Source organism: Lepidochelys kempii, chromosome 8, assembly GCF_965140265.1.
Source record: "Lepidochelys kempii isolate rLepKem1 chromosome 8, rLepKem1.hap2, whole genome shotgun sequence".
NCBI classification, from domain to species: Eukaryota; Metazoa; Chordata; order Testudines; family Cheloniidae; genus Lepidochelys; species Lepidochelys kempii.
Window position 1 is genome coordinate 104,464,886 of NC_133263.1, and position 9,407 is coordinate 104,474,292.

Genomic DNA, 9,407 nt, shown 5'->3' on the forward strand with positions numbered 1-9,407 from the left:
TCACACCCTCCACCCCACCCCCCCAGTTTATTGCCACTGTGAAAACATTGTTTTCTGTGGTGCTCATAATCCAATAGCTAGCCTACTTTTTTTAAAAGGGACAGTAGTGAGATCATAGTTAGCCCTTATCTGTTTTGAAACACATGTAAAGAGAGAGATCCGATTTATTTTTTACTACAGTATTAAAAGCAGTTTGCTTTCCTCACCCTCTCCCCCACCCTCCACTTCAGACCACATAGACAGTGAAGCTAGACTGGTCATTTTTCTCTTCCAGTTTCTCATGCTGTAGTGCAGTGATGCTGTTTGTTTTCAATCCAGATGAAGCTCTTTTAATTGAAATATTTTTTAAAAAAATTATGAACACATTTCTATTTGATTGTAAAATTTGTGTTTAATCTATCTGTTCATGGCCAAAACTCTTTGAGTGTCCCTTTAACTTCAGCTTGTATGCTAGTAACTTTGCAAGCCATCAGCCGGAATGTTAACTTGTTAAATGTGGTTGCAGATCAGTTAGATGAAGCTGTATGCTAGAGGTGAAATTCTAGACCCATTGAAATCAATGATAGAACTCCCTTTGACTTCAGTGGGGCCCAGATGTCACCTTAGGTTTTTAATACATCCCACTAAAACAGCTTCTGGTCAGACTGAAAATGGTAAAAGGTTAATACATTTAGCAATGCATTGGTAGATCTTTTAATTCACTTTTAATAGCTACTTAGAACCCAGATAACATTTTCCAATGTATCCTAAACTGCATTGATTTTCAAATTTTGGGCCTCAGTGGGTTCACATTGTTGCTTTGAAACTGTAACAGTAAAATGATCTAATTTAATAAGAGGAGGGCTAAAGAAAACATTTTTACCCCTATTATCTAAGCATCAGTCTTGTAGGGTCCGTCTGACTCTCCTTTCTGAAACAAAGTGGAAGTCTCTAAATCACTATCAAATCGACCAGTTCCTTTTGGTGTGATTTGAGAGCTGCATTCCTGGGATTTGTCTACATGAAAGCTTGTACCAGTTTAACCTGAGGTGTGATTTTTTTCACATTTTGTTAAACTGACACGAAAGATTGTGTAGGACCTTATTTTGGCTTACAGCAGGCTTATTTAAGTCTATTAGGAACAGGTTAAAGCTAAGAAGCAACAGGTTCTTCAAGGAGTTGTCCCTGTTGGCGCTCCACTTGTGGTGTCTTGGGGCCCTGCGCTTCTAGTCGGAGAGTTGTAGTAGCAGTGCCCCACGGCAACTGTCTTGCGCGGCTCCAAGCAGCTACCCCCCGCATGCAGCCAACCGTTACCCAGTTCTTTCTCTACCGCCCTTGGTTTCAGTCGGAACAAGAGCAGCACCCTTATCTACTCTCATATTCCTTTAATCTCTGCCATTGTCTCAGCTTATTTTCTTCGTTGTTTATCTCTCCATTTATTTTCTTTTGTTTTCACATTTAAAAAAAAAATCCCCTTTTTTTTTTTTTCTCCCTTCCTCAGCGGGCGGTCGCTGAAGAGGCGTTAGCCTGGGACTATTCCCATTCTTTATTTAACTAGCCTCTAGGGCAGGGGTTCTCAAACTTTTGTACTGGTGACGCCTTTCATATAACAAGCCTCTGAGTGCAATGACCCCTCCCCCCCTTATAAATTAAAATAACTTTTTAATATATTTAACACTGTTATAAATGCTGGAGCCAAAGCAGGGTTTGGGCTGGAGGCTGACAGCTCATGACCCCTATTTAATAACCTTGCGTCCCCCTGAGGGGTCCCAACCAGTGGTGAGCTGGAGCCAGTTCGCACCGGTTCACTAGAACGGTTGGTTAAATTTAGAAGCCCTTTTAATGGGACAACCGGTTCAAAAAGGGCTTCTAAATTTAACAACTGGCCAAAAGTGGCGCCTTAAACACTGATTCTGTGGGTGCTCTGGGGCTGGAGCACCCGCAGGGAAAATTTGGTGGGTGCAGAGCAGCTCCCTGCCCAGCCCCAGCTCACCTCTGCTCCATCTCCTCCCCTGCACGTGCTGCCCCGCTCTGCTTCTCCACCCCCCTGCCCTCCACCCCGGTTTTCCATGAATCAGCTGGGCCTGAGTGTGAAACCGCTGCCTGCTTTTCAGCCCTCCCCTGGCTTCCTGCGCAAACAGCTGATTGGCAGGAAGCAGGGCAGGGCTGGAAAAGCAGAGCTGGGCAGCATGTTCAGGGGAGGAGGCGGAGCAGAGGTGAGCTGGGGCCAGGCACGGGGCAGGGAGCTGCTGGTGGGTGCTGTGCACCCCTCAAATTTTCCCCGTGGGTGCTCCAGCCCTGGAGCACCCACTGAGTTGGTGCCTAAGGCACCACTTTTGATGTGATCAGTGGGGGGAGCACTGCTCCCCGTTCCCCCCCCAGCTATGCTACCCCACTCCTAGGAGCCAGAGGGGCCTGCTGGATGCTTCCTGGGAGCTGCCCCAGGTAAGCACCGCTGGGACTCCTCACCTCGCCCCCCAGCAGGTCCCTCTGGCTCTTAGGGGTGGGGCGGGGTGGGCACCCACTACGGTGGCCCACGAGACCCTCCTGCCTGGTTCTGGGGGCAGTTGGGACAGGGAAGGGGGTGGATGGGGCAGGGGTACCGGCAGGGTGCATCAAAGAACGCGGGGGATTGGATGGGGCAGGAGTCCTGGGAGGCGGGGGTGGGCCATGACCCCTCATGGGCTGAGGAGGGAACTGGTTGTTAAGATTTTGGCAGCTCATCACTGGTCCCGACCCCCAGTTTGAGAACCCCTGCTCTAGGACATGCCTGACTCTCCAGGTTTCAAGTGCTGTCTGAACTTGCAGACTCTCAATACAAGTGACAGATGGCCACTTGCAGGGTGTCTGTTGTCTGGGGGAGACACACATTACTCATTACTTCCACCCCAGGAACTTTGCTCTTTGGTACCGATGGCACCCTGGCCAGGTCAGGGCCAAGCTTTATCACTGCACCAGCTGGCTCGGCCCCTCCTCTCTCTAGTGATGAAGAGGAGGAAGTGGAGACAGGAGTGGGTACGCCTTGCCACTCCTCTCCCAAACCTGGACCCTCATGGCCACAGGGCATAGGTTGGCAACCCCCACAATGGGTGCTCCCTCCCATGGCCCTCCTCCTGCAATGGGCATACTGGGACATGGGACATTATACAGAACCCAAAACACCCAGCCATTCAATCCACCTAGGTACAGGACACAGCTCTTGCCTCTGCCATCTGCTCCAGCTTCCCTAGAACTGCTGAAGGAGAAAGCTGAAGAATCTGCGGACAGGCCGGAGAGTGACACCTTCCCACCTACTGTGATAGGGTTGGGCCAGATGGCTACAGGAGAGTGATAGAAGGCAGATATATTAGCCCCAGGTTGAGTAGGTCCCTTTTCCCTGGGTAAGGCAACAGGGAAGGTTCCAGAACAATCAGGAACTTTCTGGAAACAAGACAGACAGGCGGATTAGAACACCTGCAGCCAATCAAGAAGCTGTTAGAATCAATTAAGCCTGGCTAATCAGGGCATCTGGGTTTTAAAAAGAAGCTCACTTCAGTTTGTAGTGTGCGCGTGAGGAGCTGGGAGCAAGAGGCACTAGGAGCTGAGAGTGAGAACGCGGACTGTTGGAGGACTGAGGAGTACAAGCATTATCAGACACCAGGAGGAAGGTCCTATGGTGAGGATAAAGAAGGTGTTGAGAAGAGGCCCTGAGGAAGTAGCCCAGGGAGTTGTAGCTGTCACGCAGCTGTTACAGGAGCCACTGTAGACAGCTGCAGTCCACAGGGCCCTGAGCTGGAACCTGGAGTAGAGGGTGGGCCCAGGTTCCCCTTAAACCTCCCAACTCCTGGTCAGACATAGGAGGAGTTGACCTGGACTGTGGGTTCACGAAAATGGCCAAAGCGAGGGCTGCTGTGAAGCTCCAAAGTGAGCAAATCCGTCAATAAGCACAGGACCCACCAAGGCAGAGGAGGAACTTTGTCCCACTACCCACATCCCGATTTAGTCTCTGAATGAAACAATAAGGCCGCCTCCTCCCACATCAGGAGATGACTTCAAATCCTTTCAGGATTTGTTTCAAAGAGTAGCTGATTCATTACACATCTCACTGGCTGAGTTACCAGAGCCTCAATATAAGCTGACAGATATATTGCAAGCTTCTCTATCGGCCAAGGTAGCACTACCCATAAATGCTGCCATCATGGATCCAGCAAAAACCATATGGCAGATTCCATATGGAAAGCCCGACTTTCTTGTAAGCAATCTGACAAGAAGTACTATGTGCCAGCTAAAGGAGCTGGGTTTTTGTTTACCCACCCTACCTCAAACTCATTGGTGGTAGAGGAAGTTAATCAAATGGGGAAGCAACATCAGACCAAGACCAGCCCCTGTGATAAAGACTGGAAATGCCTAGACCTCTTTGGCAGGAGGCTTGTTCATCGGCGACCCTCCAGCTTCGCATAGCAAACTATTCTGCGTTACTGGCCAAGTACACACACAACATTTGTTCTCCAATGTCACCTTTTACTGAGCACATCCCAGCTGACAAAAAAACAATATAAGGCCGATATAGCTGAAGATTTCCTCATTGCCCGAACGACCCTGCAGGCTTCTCTGGATTCTGCTGACACAGCGGCCTGCTCCATCGCTCCGTCCGTTGTCATGCAGAGGGCTTCATGGCTCCATCTCTCCTGCTTTCCCCGGGAATTTCAGGTGACAGTAGAGGATTTACCTTTTGAGGAGCAAAAATTGTTTGCAGAGAGCACGGACGTCTCCTTACACACCCTGAAAGACTCCCGTGTGACACTAAAGGCACTTGGAATCTATGTCCCTGCAAACAAAAAGAAACAGCAGATTCTATAACCAACTATTCCGCCCTGCCCCAGACACCCAGCCTCAACGACATTATGATCGACGCCACAAGCAGCCCCAGACGAGACACCGTCGGACACAGGAGCAGTCGTCTACGTCTCAACCACCCATTTCTAGGCAAACGTTTTGAAGTGTTGGTCGAGGACATGAGAACCCCACATTCTCCAATTCCAGAGTCACCTCTAATTTCCAGCCCATTTGGGGCCCGCCTTACACCCTTTTACCCAGTCTGAAGAACCATCACCTCAGACAAGTGGGTTCTGGAAATTATACAGAAGGGCTATTCTATCCCCTTTCTTTCTATTCCACCTACCCACCCCCTTCCCCATCCCTCTTCAGGGACCCATCTTACGAGTATCTATTACAGCAGGAAACAAACCATCTCCTGCAGTTAGGTGCTCTGGAACCAGTACCGGTTCAGCACGGGGGTCAGGGGTTTTACTCACATTACTTTCTCATTCTGAAGAAAACAGGCGGATGGAGGCCCATTCTGGACTTGCGCAAACTGAACAAGTTTGTGAGAATGCAGCGCTTCAAGATGGTAACCCTAGCAACCATAATTCCGGCTTTGGAGAAAGGAGATTGGCTCTTGACCCTCGACCTACAGGACACTTACTTTCATGTCACTATCCACCTGGCGCACAGGAGATTCCTACGATTCACTCTGGACAACCTATTGGCTTACCAATACAAGGTACTTCCTTTTGGCCTCTCCATGGCTGCAAGGGTATTTTCCAAAGTACTGGCCGTTGCAGTAACACACCTTCGCAAGCAGGGTGTGACCACATTCCCCTATCTAGATGACTGCCTGCTAAAAGCACCGACATAAGACGAGACAGTCCAGGCTATTCACACCACTCTAACCCTATTTACAAACCTAGGGTTACAAACCAACCTACAGAAATCCACCCTGACCCAAACCCCACAACTAGACTTTATAGGGGCACACCTCGACTATGTCACGGCATCAGCATGGCTACCCCAACCACCGTTTCTTGCCTTAACGGTAAGACACAGCCCACAATCGTCCGCCAAAATGTTCCTACAACTTCTCGGACACATGTCGGCTACCACATTTGTTGTGAAACATGCCAGGCTGCGTATGAGATGTCTACAAACCTGGCTACACACTGTCTACATTCCTCACAGAGACGCAATCAACAGATGGCTTACAATGCCCAGCAGAGTGAAAGACTCGCTCACATGGTGGACAAAACAAAGGTCTGCTCAGGTGTTCCCTTCCAGAGGGAAACCCCATCAGTCACTATCACCACGGACACGCCTCTGGTAGGATGTGAGGGACACACTTGGCTGACATCATCATCCAGGGCCGATGGTCCCTAGAGGAGTCAAATCTCCAAATAAATCTACTGGAGCTCTGAGTAGTTCAAAACACCTGCCATCACTTTCTCCCGCAATCCTCAACAAAACTGTCCAGATTCTCACAGACAATTTGGCGACTATGTTTTGTATAAATCGCCAACGAGGGGCCCAATCCTACCTGCTCTGCACAGAAGCAGTTCACCTCTGGCAATGGTGCATCTCCAACAACATACACATCACGGCATCCTACCTACCTGGAAACCAGAATGCCACAGCAGACGAGACCTCAGCAGGAACTTCTTATGGACACACTAGTGGGAACTAGACCCACAAATTCTGCAAACTGTAGTCCGACAACAGGGATTCCCCTCAATAGACCTTTTTGTCACAACCCACAATGCCACATGCCCACAATACTGCTCCTGAGCGAAACTGGGACAAAACTCCTTGGGAGGCCCCACTCCTGTACGCCTTCCCCCCGATCCTCCTGTTGAGTCATGTCCTACACGTGTCAAATTACGAACCCTTCCCCTCCTTCCTCACCTACTGATCCAGGATAGAGGTCACCTCCATCACCCCAACATTCCAACACTTCATCTTAAAGCCTGGCTAATCCAGGGATGACAGAACTTGAAACATGCTGCTCCAAGAAGGTCCGAGACATTCTTCTTAACAGCTGACATCTCTCCACACGAAAAACATATGCACGCAAGTGGAAAAGATTCTCTGTCTGGTGCAGAGACAAGCAAATCATTCCACAATCGACCCCATTACCCAATATTCTTGATTACATATTGACACTAAAAACGTCAAGCCTCTCAACTAGGTCACTGAGAGTACACTTACCAGCCATCACCACCTTTCACGACAAGGTGGACGGACTCACTGTTTTCACCCATCCACTGACTAAGCATTTTCTCAAGGGTATAGAGACCACTTATCCCACATTAAGGGACCAGACCCCTATGTGGGACCTCAACCTTGTTCTACGTGCCCTGATGGGCAAACCCTTTGAACCGCTATTGATCTGCTCATTCCTACACTTATCCATGAAGGTCACCTTTTTAGTAGCTATCCCATCAGCACGAAGAGTGGGAGAGTTGGGTGCCCTAATGGCACACCCATCTCATACCACATTCCTCAAGGACAAAGTCATCCTACACCCACACCCTAAATTCATACCCAAGGTCGCCTCTTCCTTCCATCTCAACAAACCCATTCACTTACCTGTATTCTTTCCCAAGCCGTACGCCAATAACAGGGATGTGTCCCTTCATACACTAGACGTCCGCAGAGCACTGGCATTCTATGAAGAGAGAACAAAAACATTCAGAAAATCGTCCAGACTATTTGTATCCACAACAGAATGATCAAGAGGCCAAACCATTTCCAAACAGAGACTTTCTAAATGGATCTCTAATTGTATCCAAATATGTTACCAAAATTACAATCTGCAAGTTCCTTCTGGACTTCGCACATACTCCACTAGAGCTATGTCCACATCCATAGCCTTTCTCAAACATGTACCCATCACTGACATTTGTAAAGCAGCTACATGGGCATCGCCCCATACTTTCACCAAACGTTATGCCCTGGAACAGCAGTCAGCTGCAGACGCTCACTTTGGACAACCATCTCCAAGAACCTCAGTTACTGCACAAGCTGATTTGCCAACCCAGCAGCCAGATTGCAGGGTCTAGGCTTAACAGGAACCCATTAGCCAGAGGTAGATACCAAATACAACAGGGTACAAGGATAGCAGTTTAGTAAGAATTCCAACCACTGGAAGAGGATGCTGGGTTTCTCACCAGTAGCACTGGCTTCTTAGATGAATTATTGTGTTGTTCCAAGGAAAGGTTTGGGCTGTTGTGTACAGTACGCAAATCCTAAAGGTGATACCTCCTTAGAACTTAGTCTGAAGTAAAGAAGATGGGATGCACTGAGCATTCCAGAGGGATGAGTGAGTTCACCTCAAACCAACTCCATCCATCCTGGGTAGTTTTGCAGGCTCAACAAGCCCCCTTCTCCTGATGAGCTGAGTCAAAGGCTCACAATTCTGTAGAGCTCTTGGTACTGATCTCAATCATACAGACTTCTGTAGCCTGCTAACGAGTAGGGCAGTGACTAGATTTTGTTATGAACAACTGTAATTATAACTTCTAGGGGGACAGAAAGGGGGCAGCAGGGCCAGGCTCTTGCATGCTTTTCCTTGTGTTTAGAGTGTTATCTTCAGGCCCTCAAACTTTTGCAAACAATGTGTTAAATCTAGCAGAGGGCAATGCAGAATGACATTGGACAACTAGAGGGGAGCTCAACCAGTATAGCTCTGAGTAGCAGACTGCCAGAGACATTGAGGGGGTTTGTAAAGGGAGGGTTGGATTCCTGTTGATCTCTCTCTCATACATTCAGCAATGTGTAAAGGAATCTGAGGCCATGTCAGCTCCATGAAGGTTTTCCCTTGGTGCATTCTCATTGCTAGCAGGTAACTTTTTCTGTTACTGTATGTTCTTCACTGCACTTCCAGGCTCCCCCTACAGCTCAACTGCTGAAGTGACCCTTTAACTCAGCTAATCGTCCTATTTTACCTCCTTGGCTTTGAAAACAGGTTCAGTGTGTTGTGCATTGCTGTAGGCAACTGCAGAGCAAGGGGCCTGCAGCTGCCCACATAAAGGCACTGGGAACCTCTCCTAAATAAAAACTGCTTCTTGGCTCTGCGTACTTCACTAGGGGAGCTAACAGCCTCAGGGCTATAGGGGAGGTTAAAGGCCTGATGGGATAAAGGGAAGTCTTGGTTGGATCATTTATAAATATCTAATGATCAAGTCTATTCCCATTAAAACAAGGATGGGAAGCCTAACTCCTGCCTCTCATCACATCTCCCCACTAACTCGGTATGTCAGCAAGTGCCATGGTGCAGAGATGGTCACTGCACTCCCCTCTCCTTTACAAAGAGTCTCGATGTCCGACTGCTGGAGAACAGCACTTCTGTGCCCCTTACTAATCACATCAAGTGCCGTTTATGATGCAGGACTTAAAGAAGCTGAGGTCTAAAGAAATGAGACTTTGATAGTTGGGGATTTTGTTCTAGATGCGTCTCTTTGCACTATGCCAGCTTTACAAAACGTTGCTCTCCTCCTGAGCTAGGGCAAGTCATTTGTGTGGCTGGGTAAGTACTATGTTTTCATCACTAAAAACATGGGTGCTGGTAAATTCTCATGACCTTTCTTGCAAAGTTGCACGAGGCTATGGGAAATTCA